Raw genomic sequence first — 12863 nt, 5'->3', positions numbered from 1 at the left:
AGTTACTATTTTGGAGATACGTTTTTTTTTTGTTGTTGTTTTTCTTTTGCCTTTTTGGACAGTGACGATTTATTATTAAATTTACAATAGAGATTATTTGTAATGGTAAAATGTTTTTGTTCATTTTGTTTCGTTTATTTATTTATTCATATATATATACATACATATATATATATATATGTATATATATATATTTTTTTTTTGGCAAATTATATTTTACATCTATCCAGTGTACTGTAATTACTTAATTTATACTTGAAATGAAAGGAGATGATTTAGCAATATAGGTTTTTAAAGGAACCCTAGGTATGATTTGTTATTTTTGCTCCTAGGTTCCCCCACAGTTGCAGAGTGAAATTGTGTATGCACTTTAACAGCACTGTCCTGAAATCAAGTGGGAGGTAGGGTTCCTAACCTTTTCATTGTACAGTTTCTGCAGTGCTGAGATTGGAATAGCAACAACTGTGGCTTTATTATCTCTATTACAGGTCAGTGAAGCATCACAATGATTGTGAATCTGTCATTTTAAGGCAAAGCATTCTACCTAGTGTTGCTTTTTAATGCTATTGATTAGCGTTTATAAAAGGAGTAAATGTTTCTGTATTAATGTGCATTAATAGAGTAGGATTTCACAGTTAGTTAACTCCCTCATATCCTCACACAGACATGCACCCTGCTACTGTCTTACAACGTAGGCCTACTTGAAGCTTTCCCAGCCAAAACATCCTAAGCACTCTATTTTAAAACCCAAAAAATTGTCACCCTACTCATTCTGCAAATGTAGAAGTAGATAATAGACTTCTATAATTATGTCTGGAGATATCATATGTGTAGTTCCAGTCTGTGGACATTCAATGATCATAACTTTAGGGACGTATCGACTCCTTAATGGGTTTAATGCTGCAGAAAATTTGTACGAGGTTGAAGGAGTTATAAAGAGAAAAAGTTTACAGTACTATTCTCTGGAGTATTCTGAGAAACCTGGACCAGCGATGATACTCCAGCTGGTATATTTAATACTGCTATTACATTTGAGTCTTTGCCTGAACCCATTTATCTGTGAGCTAGTATTCCTCAGAGCTGCAACACTTAAAACAGACCTATCTGTTCCTGGAAGTGCCTGAGCAGGAGCATGGTCAAACCCACATCAATTAGCTACAAATCCTCTTCTTCGTCTTCATCTCCTAACACCGGAGCTCGTTGACTTAGCACTGAGCGGAGGCATGTGTGCGGAGGAGCGCATAAGGTCACTGAGTGTAATCCTAGCAGTGAATTTAATTTTCAGCCTGCACTACTTTCAAATTAAATCATTTAACTCCTACTTCCTAATCACGGCGTGAGGCAGATCCGCATGCTAATGGTGTAGCGATAGGCCTCACTGATAAGATGCGCTAACTTTTAATGAGAGTGAGAGAGAGAGCGAGAGAGAGAGAGAGAGAGAGAGAGAGAGAGAGAGAGAGAGAGAGAGAGAGAGAGAGAGCGGTGTTGCCTCTGGCTCTTCCTCTCTAGCTTTATACAACAGATCAAACAGGGCAGTTCAACACAGAGAGCACAATGTACCCTCCATACTGGACACTCATCACTTGAGGAAGATACATAAAGGCTAATTTGTTAAAGCACCGGACAAAGTTTCCTTTATTTGGTTGGCAGAGGCCTATTATGCCTCACATGGTCTCCAAAACTTAGTATATACTACTAAAATGAGCAGTCAGATAGATGTAGCATTTCTATGTTATTATGTAAAAATGACATTCATGATTTTAATAAAAATATTTAAGCAATTCTGAGGATATTTCCTCACCATTTGCTAGCTCTCCAGTCTGTTTGCATGCTTGGAACTGATTTAACTACAAATCATTGCTTGAAAAAGAGTAAAAACAAAAAATTAAAAAAAAGTTCAAAGGTTCAAAACATGAAACAAGACAAGGATATAGCTCTATTCTTGCTCCATAGGTGGGTAATATTGACTTATTGCTGTTCATGAAACTGACTCTAAATTCATAAAAGCACAAACTACATGAAAGTAAACACAGACCTAAAGTGCTACAAAACTAAACAACAATTTTCCCTCAAACATACCATCCCACCTTAAAATACACTGAATGTCTGAATGTAAACAAACCACAGAATAGCATCTCCACAATTGTAGATGTTCTCTTTAAGTTTATTCTTAGAGGTTGGTTGCATTTTTGGCCTCTTATGATCCAAGTGATCCCAAACACCTTGATTTGGACTTCTATGTTCTTGGGCTACCAGCTCATTGTTCTGTGAACCCCAGCAGTTTGTTGTTCATTTTACAAGTTTCGTCCTTTTGATTTATTTGCTTGTCTCAGTAACATCTTTCTAACAGTGATACGTTTTTCTTTTCAGACACACTTTACTGTACAAATTTCAATATTTCAAGCCAAGTAGGCTTCTATTAAACACACTACAGAATGCTCACTATATATAATCTCCATAGCAAAGCACTGCTGATAGAATAGAAATACCCAGAGGAAATAAAATCAAAAAGGCGATCTCTTTAATATATCAGCAGTTTCTCCTAGACAACAATGAGGTCAGATGGAAAGACAAAGAAGCATAAGTCTCCTGCTCCTGAGACAAAGACCTTAGAATTCTCACACGTGCCTTCTCTGGATTTTTAGTGGTGATCTCAGAAAAGTCCCAAACTGTGATTAGATTTTCCACATGAACTAAACCCTCCTTTATCTCTCATTTATCTCTTTATATATCTCCCATGTCATGTCTTTTCTTTGTCTCATTCTTTTTTCTCTTAAGGAATTTTGAGAGAGTCACTATTATGTCTCCTGAGCCATTAAAGAGCTACCGATGAGCAATGTTCTGCTCCCACCTTATATTAAGTGTCTCTTATAACTGTGTAGTTACACATGAACAACATATGGAGCAACAATGTAAGTACTAATTAATTAGTACCTGTTACAGAGGGATCACAGTAGTAAAGCTTATGTAATTACATATGTATATCAACTTCAGGTTTGCTTTTTGTAATTACACAAGTGGATCTTCACAGATGTAACCGCATATTCTTTCTTATGTAATCACACACATATAATAGCTCATGTGTAATTACATTAATAATCAGACTGGAACAAGTTATTTTTTTTTTTTATGAAATGATGAACATGTTGAAAATTTCCTGTCACTATTAGGGTACGTGTACTAAATAACTCTTAGTGTGTTATGCAATTCTGAAGTAATGGCATATATGTTACAATGAGATAAGTAGTAGTTTCATTTTAGTTGGTCTTTAATGATGAATTATCCCAGAGTAATTATGTAACAGTTATAATTTAAAATAAGTAGACAGTTCTTGTGTAGTTGGTAGCGCAGTACTTTGTGATTAAAGAAATATATAATGGGATATAATCAGGTTGCCATGTTACAACAGGTATTCCTCGTTTATTGTGTAAAAGTTACACTTTAAACTAAGTGGACAGTTCCGGTGTAGTTGCTGTGTAATAATTGAGTAGTAATACAGAAATTGTTCAGGGGTAATAATAATGCAACTCATTTAAATAATTAAAGCTGAAACTGTTATAATAAAATAAATTTTAGCTAACCACTTGTGTAATTACAAAATGCAAAACTGAAGATGATACACATATGTAATTACATAAGTTTTACTACTGTAATCCATCTGTAACAGGTGGATTACCCAGACCATCACACTAGCTTGCCTTCTTCCCATGGTGTATACTCTTCCTCAGGTAAGCAATGCGAACCTATCATTACCGCATGGTCCATTTCTGATGCACATGTGCCCAAAGCAGGCATTTGCTATCAGAGTAGCAAACAGACTTGCTATATGATTGGGCAACTTCCTGTCAGATCCAACATTAATATTTCAGCAGATCATTCTACAGTGCATCTCTGGGATTGGACCAGATGGGCTAGACTTTGCTCCACTCACACATTAATGACCTTATTGCCCATTCACTGGATGTCTGTAATTGGCAAACATTTTGTAGGTACTAACTGCTACATACTAGGATCACTCTAAAAGACCTGCCCATCTGGAGACGTACTGACAGTCTTCTAGTCATAACAGTTTGGCCACTATCAAAACTGCTATCAAAATCATACATTCTTCTATCATGTATCCCACTCTTTGAGAAGTGCTATGTAATAAGAAAATGTTATTAACTTCACTATTAATGGTATTAATGTTATGTCTGATTGTTTCATATACAGTCATTCTAAAACTCTAGGGTCCTGAGAATTTGAGATTTATAAAGCTAATCAGTAAATATTTACTTGCACAAAAAGTAATATATATAATTTCATATTATATGGAATTTTATACAAGCACCATGGTTATTGAGAAGATATTATAATTACATTTCATTCATTCATACATTCATACATTGTCTGTTCAGGGTCCTGGTGAGTTCGCAGCCTACCTAGAATTACTAGGCGCAAGGAATATTAAATTATTATTTATTTTATATTAATAATAATCTCAGATGACTAAAACTTGCAAACGTCTAGTATCTGATCTCCTGACAAGTTACTTTTTTTTATTAGAAATGCATAGCTTTTTTTTTTTTTTTTTTTTTTTTTTGTGCCTGACGACTAATCCTGTGTTTGATTCTGATGTTCTGACAATAACTACAGCATGAAGCTGCTCCCATTGAAGTCAATTCCACTGATGTCATAAATGAGGGCTGTTACAAAATAAAGCCATCAGGGATTCTCAGACTAATCAGAGCATCAAAGCACACTTTGAGTCATGTATGCCAGTCAACGGGGTTCGAAACGCAGTGGTTTTAAAAAATTGCAATCAGAGTACACTGGCTCATTATTCCAAATTCGTAGCAGTTCACACAAGCCAGATCTTACGAGAAGTCACAAATGATTATAATTAGAGTCTTAAAAACCATGATGTCCTAAGTGGCTACTGGATTGGATGCAGGGCTCTTGACCCTTCAGTTGGTGATAAGGTACTTCCAACTTAAAATTGGTGCAAGACAGAAATGTCCAATTGTACATGTAGAGCTTGTATAATGTCCTTGAAATGAAATGGGATGTTCTAGAATAGCTGCACCAGAGTCTATTTTTACCTTACCCAATGATAAGCAGATGATAGAGGGGTGTAAACCCATTACAGTATACCAAACCCCTCACACACAAACACTAACAAGAGGTTGTGAAGCAGAGGAATTGTGTTCTCTGGAGCAATGAACCACCATCTAATGTGGAGTTTGTGGTTCACAGAAGCAGGTGATCACAAATGTTTGGAGGCACTGCATTTCCCCCAGAAAAGTAGGGAACCATGAATTTACAAATGAATTTAAGAGTACTTGGACATATTTTGGTTTCACTTGCAATTACAACTTTTTTTACACAGTCCCCATCAATTCATGGCACCATAATGATAGGGACATTTGGCTTTACAGGTGTGTTCCATTGTTTCATTAGTGCAATAACATATTTTGCTTTTTAAAATTTCAAACACTTTTGGAGTTGCCATTGTTCAGCATGAGGACAAGACCTGTGCCAGTTAAAATCAAAGAAGCTATTATGAAGCTGAAAATAAAACACTATTAGAGACAGTGGTGAAACCTTGGGATTTCCAAAATCAACTGTGTGGAATATAATTTAAAAAAAGAATTCACTTGTTAGCTCATTAGCAAAGGGAATGATAGGCCAAAGAAGGCCTTCACTCTTGATGACAGAAGAATTCTTACTATAGAAAGGAAAAATCCTTTATTTTCTTTGTGACAGATCAGAAATAGCCTTCAGGAGGCAGGTGTAGAGGTGACTACTGTCCTCAGAAGGTGTCAAGAACAGAAAAACAGAATGGCCAGATTACAGTTTGCACACTAACAAAAAAATAAATAAATAAATGCCTGAAGAATGTAGAAAAGTTTTATGAACAGATGAGACCAAGGTTAAATTCTATCAGAGTGATAGCAAGAAGAAAGTGTGGAAACCAAAAGGAACTGCCCAAGATTCAAAGCATACCACTTCATCTGCAAAACTTGGTGGTTGGTGTGTCTTGGCTTGGGCATGTTTGACTGCCACAGGTACTGGCGCACAGTGCAGAGTATATACCCAGCACTTGCTAATGTCTATGAATCACACACTACAAGCAGCCATTGCATGCAAGGGATATGCAACAAAGTACTAGACATGACCTATCATTTGCTCTGCCCTGAATATTATGGTGCTCTGTAATGAGGGGGACTGGTTTTTATTACTATTATTATTATTATTTAATGTTGTAATTTGAAGATAGTGAAGCAGAAATGTGTGTACCCATGAAATAAAGCCAGAAATGTGTACTTTAATCATTTCCAACCTATTTCTAACCTCCCCTTTTTATCTAAGCTGTTAAAAAGGGTGGTGGCCATTCAGTTACAGTGATTCCTGATGGACAATAACCTTTTTGAGCATTTTCGTTCTGGCTTCCGCACAAAGCACAATACTGAGACAGCCTTTCTGCGGGTTGTAAACGACATCCAACTTGTTACTGACTCTGATGCACTCAGTATCCTTCTTCTCTTAGATTTGAGTGCAGCATTTGACACTGTTAATCACAGGATACTCATCTCCTGTCTCTCAGCTATTGGCATAAATGACATGGCACTTTCCTGGTTCATTTCCTACTTTTCTCAATTTGTTGCTCTTGGTACACACAAATCTTCCCCTAGTACTCTTACACAAGGTTTTCCCCAAGGTTCAGTCCTAGACCCTATACTATTCATCATCTACATACTGTCACTTGGTCAGATCATCCACAGCCATGGTCTTAATTTCCATTGCTATGCAGATGATACTCAAATATACGCGAGCTCCAAAAATACCTCCTTTCTGCCCCCTCTACCCTTATTTCCGGCTTTTGGGATCTGAGATACTAGATGCACGTTAACTTTTTGAAACTCAAAACAGAAAAAGTCTTGCTCATTGGCTCCAAGTCCATGCCACCAAAGATTTCTGATACTACACTTAACTCTGATGGTGTGGCTACAAAAACATCTCCAGTTGTTCACAATTTAGGTGTACTTCTTGACTCCTCTCTTTTCTTAAAACCTCATATTAAGGCCCTAACAAAACATCCTTTTTCCATCTATGTCATATTGCTGACCTTCATACCATTCTCTCGGTTAAGGATACTAAAATTTTTGTCCATGCATTCATCTCCCGTTTAGAGTACTGTAATTCTCTCTTCATTGGCCTTCCTTCTAAGACCATACACTATCTTCAGTATGTTCAGAACTCTGCTGAGTTCTTTCCTATTAAAAAAAAATAAAAAATCATCTCATATCACCCGTTTTCATTAGCTCCACTGGCTACCTGTCTCGCTCTGTATTCAGTTTAAAGTTCTCCTGTTCACCTACAAAGCATTGCGCAGTCTGGCACAGCATACCTTTCTGAATTTTTGCACCCCTACTGTCCTATAAGATCATTGAGGTCCTCTGAGTGCAGTCTTTTGTCAGTACCCAAATTCAAATTAGTTACCGCTGGTGGTAGATAATTCTGTGTGATGGCACCCAAGCTGTGGAATTCATTACTACAAAGTCTTCATCTTTGCTCTTCATTTTCTGCCTTTAAATTCCAGCTAAAAACCTACCTCATCTATCAGTACTTCTGCCCTTTGCAGTTATAAGTGTCTTCTGTTTTCCTTTCTCCTCTTTTGTGTAATGCGACCTTGGGTGTTAGAAATGTGCTAATGTTAATGTAACTTCTTCTTCTTCTTCTTCTTCTTCTTCTTATTATTATTATTATTATTATTATTATTAATCATGTTTGATTGGTTTTATTTAGGATTTGAAACTGTGGAGCAAAGGGGCATATCAAGGAACAAATACTTTTTTCCCAAATATTATGAACAGCACTGAGTTTTAGAGTCTGGTCCAATTTTAGGAATCTGGCCCAAAGACTTATACTGATATACTGTGGTGTGCTTTTCTGACCTGTTAATTGAACCCCGGTCTTCCATGTAAGAGCCAGCAGAGTTAACCACTACTGCTAGCCAACAACTCATATAGGATGACTCTTCTATGATGTCACTCGAAAGACTCGAATGATTGCATTCAGTCCACTCAAGCTGCTCTTGCTCATCTTCAATTCTGCAGGCTGATTGCACAATTGGTTGGGGTCAGAATGGCCTGGCTATTTTTGATTTGTAGGGCAGTGGAGATATGCTCCATTTCAGATTTTTCTTGGAGAAAATTAACAATGAAGAAAAGCCAGCTACACCCAGTAACATGTAATAACATGGTGTCATTTGGCTGTTAAATGTTTGGCTTGAAGCGAACGTGTTGTAGATGAAGTATTAAAGCCTTAGGCTCTGTACTATTTGCTATGGAACCGGATGAGATTAAAAGGTAATAAATGCCTCTGATGTGAAGTTAATTTGCTGCAGATATTTCCCCCTCTGGGGTGGAGCTTTTATATGGGAATGATGGGGGGTGATTCTGCAATGGAGACCAGTTCTTTTGCAAATAAAAATCAGGCCGTATTGTTCTGGAAACACTGCAGAAATACAACCTTAAATTGGTGTTGTAATGAAGGCGAAAATGAGGTGGACAGATATCTGCATGAGTCTGATTTATTAAGACATCACCAGGCATCGTAAACATGATTAACAGCAGGGGTCAGAAAACAGGCACACAGGCTAATCATAAGCACATCCATATTCAGACACCAGGAGAACAGGTCATCACAGAAATACAGGAAAACAAGTGACTAACAACAGGAAAACAAGGAAAAAACAACCGGAAATAGTGAACATGATTTAGAATTGCAGTGGTGTTTACAAAGTGTCAGTCAAAATAAAAACTATACACCTTGTTATCAGCTGATATTCCATCTATAGAGTGGGGCAAGGGTATTATTAGGGATTCTGCCCTTGTTTGCAACAGTGACAACTTCTACAGTTCTTGAAAAGCTTTGATCTAGAAGTTGGAACATTGCTGTGAGAATTTGTTTGCATTAGAGAGGTCAAGTGCTGATGATGGATGAGTAGTTCTGGATCCCAAATATCTCTCCAACACATCTCCAACACTCCTGAGGACACAGTACCACTACTCTACAAACATGCAGGGGGGACCCAGCTAACTGATGCATGGGCTTGAGCATGATGTCCAGAGCATCTTCCCAGATAGCATACAATTATACAGCAACATGCTGTATGACTTTACATCTACAAGGTGGATGAGGTAGTGTCTAGCAGAGTGGACAGTGAGTAGACACAGTGTTTAAAAACTCGAGAAGCATTGCTGTGTCTGATCCTTACACCAGTGCAACACACCACATCTGTATCACTGCAGCGCTGAGAATGATCCACCACTGAAATTTTACCTGCTCTGTGGTGGCCTTTTTGATGAAATTGGGGATTAGAAAGTATGCAGAGAAACAGGTGGACTACAGTTTGTAACAGTAGAACTACAAAGTGCATGTGCATAGTCACCAGAGCTGAAAAAATGTACAGTGAGTGTAGACAGATAGTTGTTTTTAATCCAGTGATCGTTCAGTGTATATTAGAGCACACAAGGTTTTTTGCACCTCTTACCACAAGATATTTTTTTCTTCATGGTGTTAAATGTGATAAGGAAGAAGCAGAAGTCTAGATGTGATGAGTGCTGAATCAGTCTCACTCTCAGAAAAACATGTCTGTCCCAAAGATAATCACTACTTTAGAGATCAGTGTGCCATACTGGACGCGTACTGAATTAGCGCTAATTTGAGCTACTTTGCTCCTTGTAAATACAGCATTAAGAATGGGCTTTTGTTGCAGATTTAAGGAATCCCACCCTGCCTTGTTCCTCCAGTAGATCTGCTGCTTAAAAGATTGTGGGGCTGAAGATAAGGCAGCCTCCTTGCTGCAACCTCAAGCGCTGAATCTATGTCATGAATGTATCGAAGATAAGAATATATTGTATGGTTATCAAGCTTTAAAATGATGTTCAGCTAAAAGCTGTCAGGTTCACTCTAACCTGAATCCATTTTAAAAGACAGCCTGATGCAGAGATAAGCTAATCTAAGCCAAGCATTTACTCTCCCATGGGGATAATAAACAGCCTAACCAACAGCACTGATATTTCCAGTAAGAACATTAGCCCAGTGTAAATCAGCACTGGAATGGTAGATAAGCTAAAGCTGCAGCTATGGATTTTATGTCATTTAGTACTAGTTACAAAGCCTAGGTGGAAATCACTTGTGTTGTGGCTTCCTATGTTCACTTTTAGATGCTGAAACTTTTCGGAAGTCTAAGCCAGGCCTCTCTTTAGTGTTATTTTTTTAATCAATAAGGATTTTGCAAATTGAACAAGATGATTTTAAGATGAAATGCTGCTGTACCTGTTTTTGTGCAATATGTATCTGGAAGGTAGTGTTGTAAAATTGTAGCCTGCAGGAGCTAGACTGAAGACCACAAAATCAACCAAGATTAATTACAAACGTAATTAGAAAGTTACTGAATCAATAGATTGTTTTTTCGATTTCCGCTGAAATCAATTCATGCAGAAAACTGTCAATGCCTTCTGAATGCCCTAGATACATCACAGATGGAGAATAACCTTAGCCAAGCCAGGTTACAGTATGTAGCTACTGACTGAGTCAATGTAAAACTGCTCTATTAAAGGTCAACTATATCTTCTGTGGCAAGCCTCTAATAAAAGAAATGCAATGTCTTTTACAAGCTACAAATGTCTGTGTGTAATTTAGTAAGGCTACACGCACTTGAATTAGTTTAGTGCTAATGTAATATTAGAAATCCCATAGGGATGCTAGCAGGAAATGGATTTGCCATAAAGTGAGGTGTTTCTCATTTTTTGGCATGGGCTGAACTCTCAGGTCTAGTTACTGATTCCCCACTGGTCTACACTTTTATAATATGCAGGGCTAATATAATTCTGCTACCAGCTTCTAGTAGCTGAAGTAAAAGTACGATGGCCGGATGTCCAGCTTTAAGACCCACTGTCCAGTTTTTCAGCTCCCAGTCCACTGTCCACATTAACAGACCCTTAACTCTCCTCCTATTTGGAGTGAACAAGTTAAATATTTGACTTTGGATTTGTTTTAGATTTTGTTAGTGACTCTCACAATGGCGGAAGAAACACTTTCTATTTAATTGGTTTAAAAGTGTTATTTGTGGTCAGAGCTCACCCACTGACTACTCCAGAAGCTACGCCCTCACTGTGTGTTTTTATTGGAGAGAACACCACAGAGGAATTAGATGAAAATATCCTCCAAAGTAGAAAGATATAATCACCTGAGCACAATTACAAAAGTCTCAACTCAAAACATACTAAAGAGCAAAGTATGCAGCTGCAGTGGAACATCTTATATCACCTATCTTTCGTCAGCACTGGAAGTAACAGTTCAATTGTTTGGATAAGTTTGGTGTTAAACAAAATGCAAAATCTCCACAATCAATGGTTTGACTAATCAAAAGCAACACAGCAATATAACAGAATGAAATTAATCGAACAAAAACAGATTTCTTTACTCATTTATATACTTGAGCCCATTGAAAAAAAAAACAAAAAAAACACCAGGACTCACACCTGTAATACACACATTTGCAAATTTGGACCAACAGGTCAGTGTCAGGTTGTTTTGTCACCAACATTTGAAATGCACAGACTGCTACTAAAATGAGCCATAAAGTTAGGATTATTGTTAAAGGCAAGTTTAGTGTAAATGTAATGTCTGATTCTGAGTTTAGAGTTAAGTGTAGGTTTAGGATTTAGACTCTGGGTTGTATTCGGAGGTTTTCTAGAATTTTGAATTTCAAGTACATATCCTCTAATATGCTTCATGATATGCTACATCAATACACTTCATGAAGAAAACATGATGTGTATGAAACTCTGTACCTAATTTACATTTTTGTGCGACTCCTATCAGAATCATATCCATATGTTTTACCACAGAAAGCGTGGGAACATCACGACAAAGGATTTCATCTCCAATCTGAAAGATTCCCTGCAAAAATGTTGGATGTGTCATATTGTGATCAATCCGAGGCTCTGGTGTCTTGCCATTGACCAGCTGCTTCCTTCATATTCACATGTCCTTGTGGGTGTTTTCAAGCAGCTGTTTGCTTCATAGTCACATATTCTTGTGTGTAGAAGAGGAGAATATAAATAAAAGTGAAGTAAATAAATGAAACCCATGCTCTGGCGAGCAAACACAGACTTTTGTTTACCAGGTAGACATTCAATAAGCTCATCTACATGCCCGCTGAGTGAGCCCTCACCCAGCTTCAATTAGCATTTCTTTTTACAAGCAGGGGGGAGTAATCGAAGCCCCCATTACAGGCATGACACATCGCTGGGGCTTTATTACCACCATGAATAGCTGTTCTTTGGCAGTGGTCATAACAGGTGGCAGAACGGGGCTCTGAAATGAGGCGAGCGTTTTAAAGATTAGCACTTTAATGCCATCCACTCCATTTGGACTGAGCACCAGAGCTGGCCGCCAATTGTTTACCTGGGCAGAGGGAAAGCACAATGTCAAGGGCGTTATTTATTTCTTGCTATCAAAAAGCTCTGGCTTGCAGGAAAGCTTAGAAGGCAAAAAAGCAGTAAACAATAGAATGATGTATGAATTAAACATTGTTTCTGACAGATACATTGACCTGTAACAAAACACAGGCCTATCAGATCATATTTCTCCATCAAACTGCACAACGGGATGCCTTTGTGTTGTGTTCACTGCCAACTTTTCTTGGGTGGAGATTAGTATGGTTAGGTATGGGTGGGGGTCTCTTTTCATATATTGTCTTCTGATAAAGTGTATATATCATAGAGCTGAGGACGACCTAAGAACTATTATATTGATTTATTCTGAAGTCTCCTATAGAACATGTGCAGCACTTACTAATATATGCG

Source organism: Hoplias malabaricus, chromosome X2, assembly GCF_029633855.1.
Source record: "Hoplias malabaricus isolate fHopMal1 chromosome X2, fHopMal1.hap1, whole genome shotgun sequence".
Lineage (NCBI taxonomy): Eukaryota > Metazoa > Chordata > Actinopteri > Characiformes > Erythrinidae > Hoplias > Hoplias malabaricus.
Note: the sequence above shows the minus strand (reverse complement) of the source record.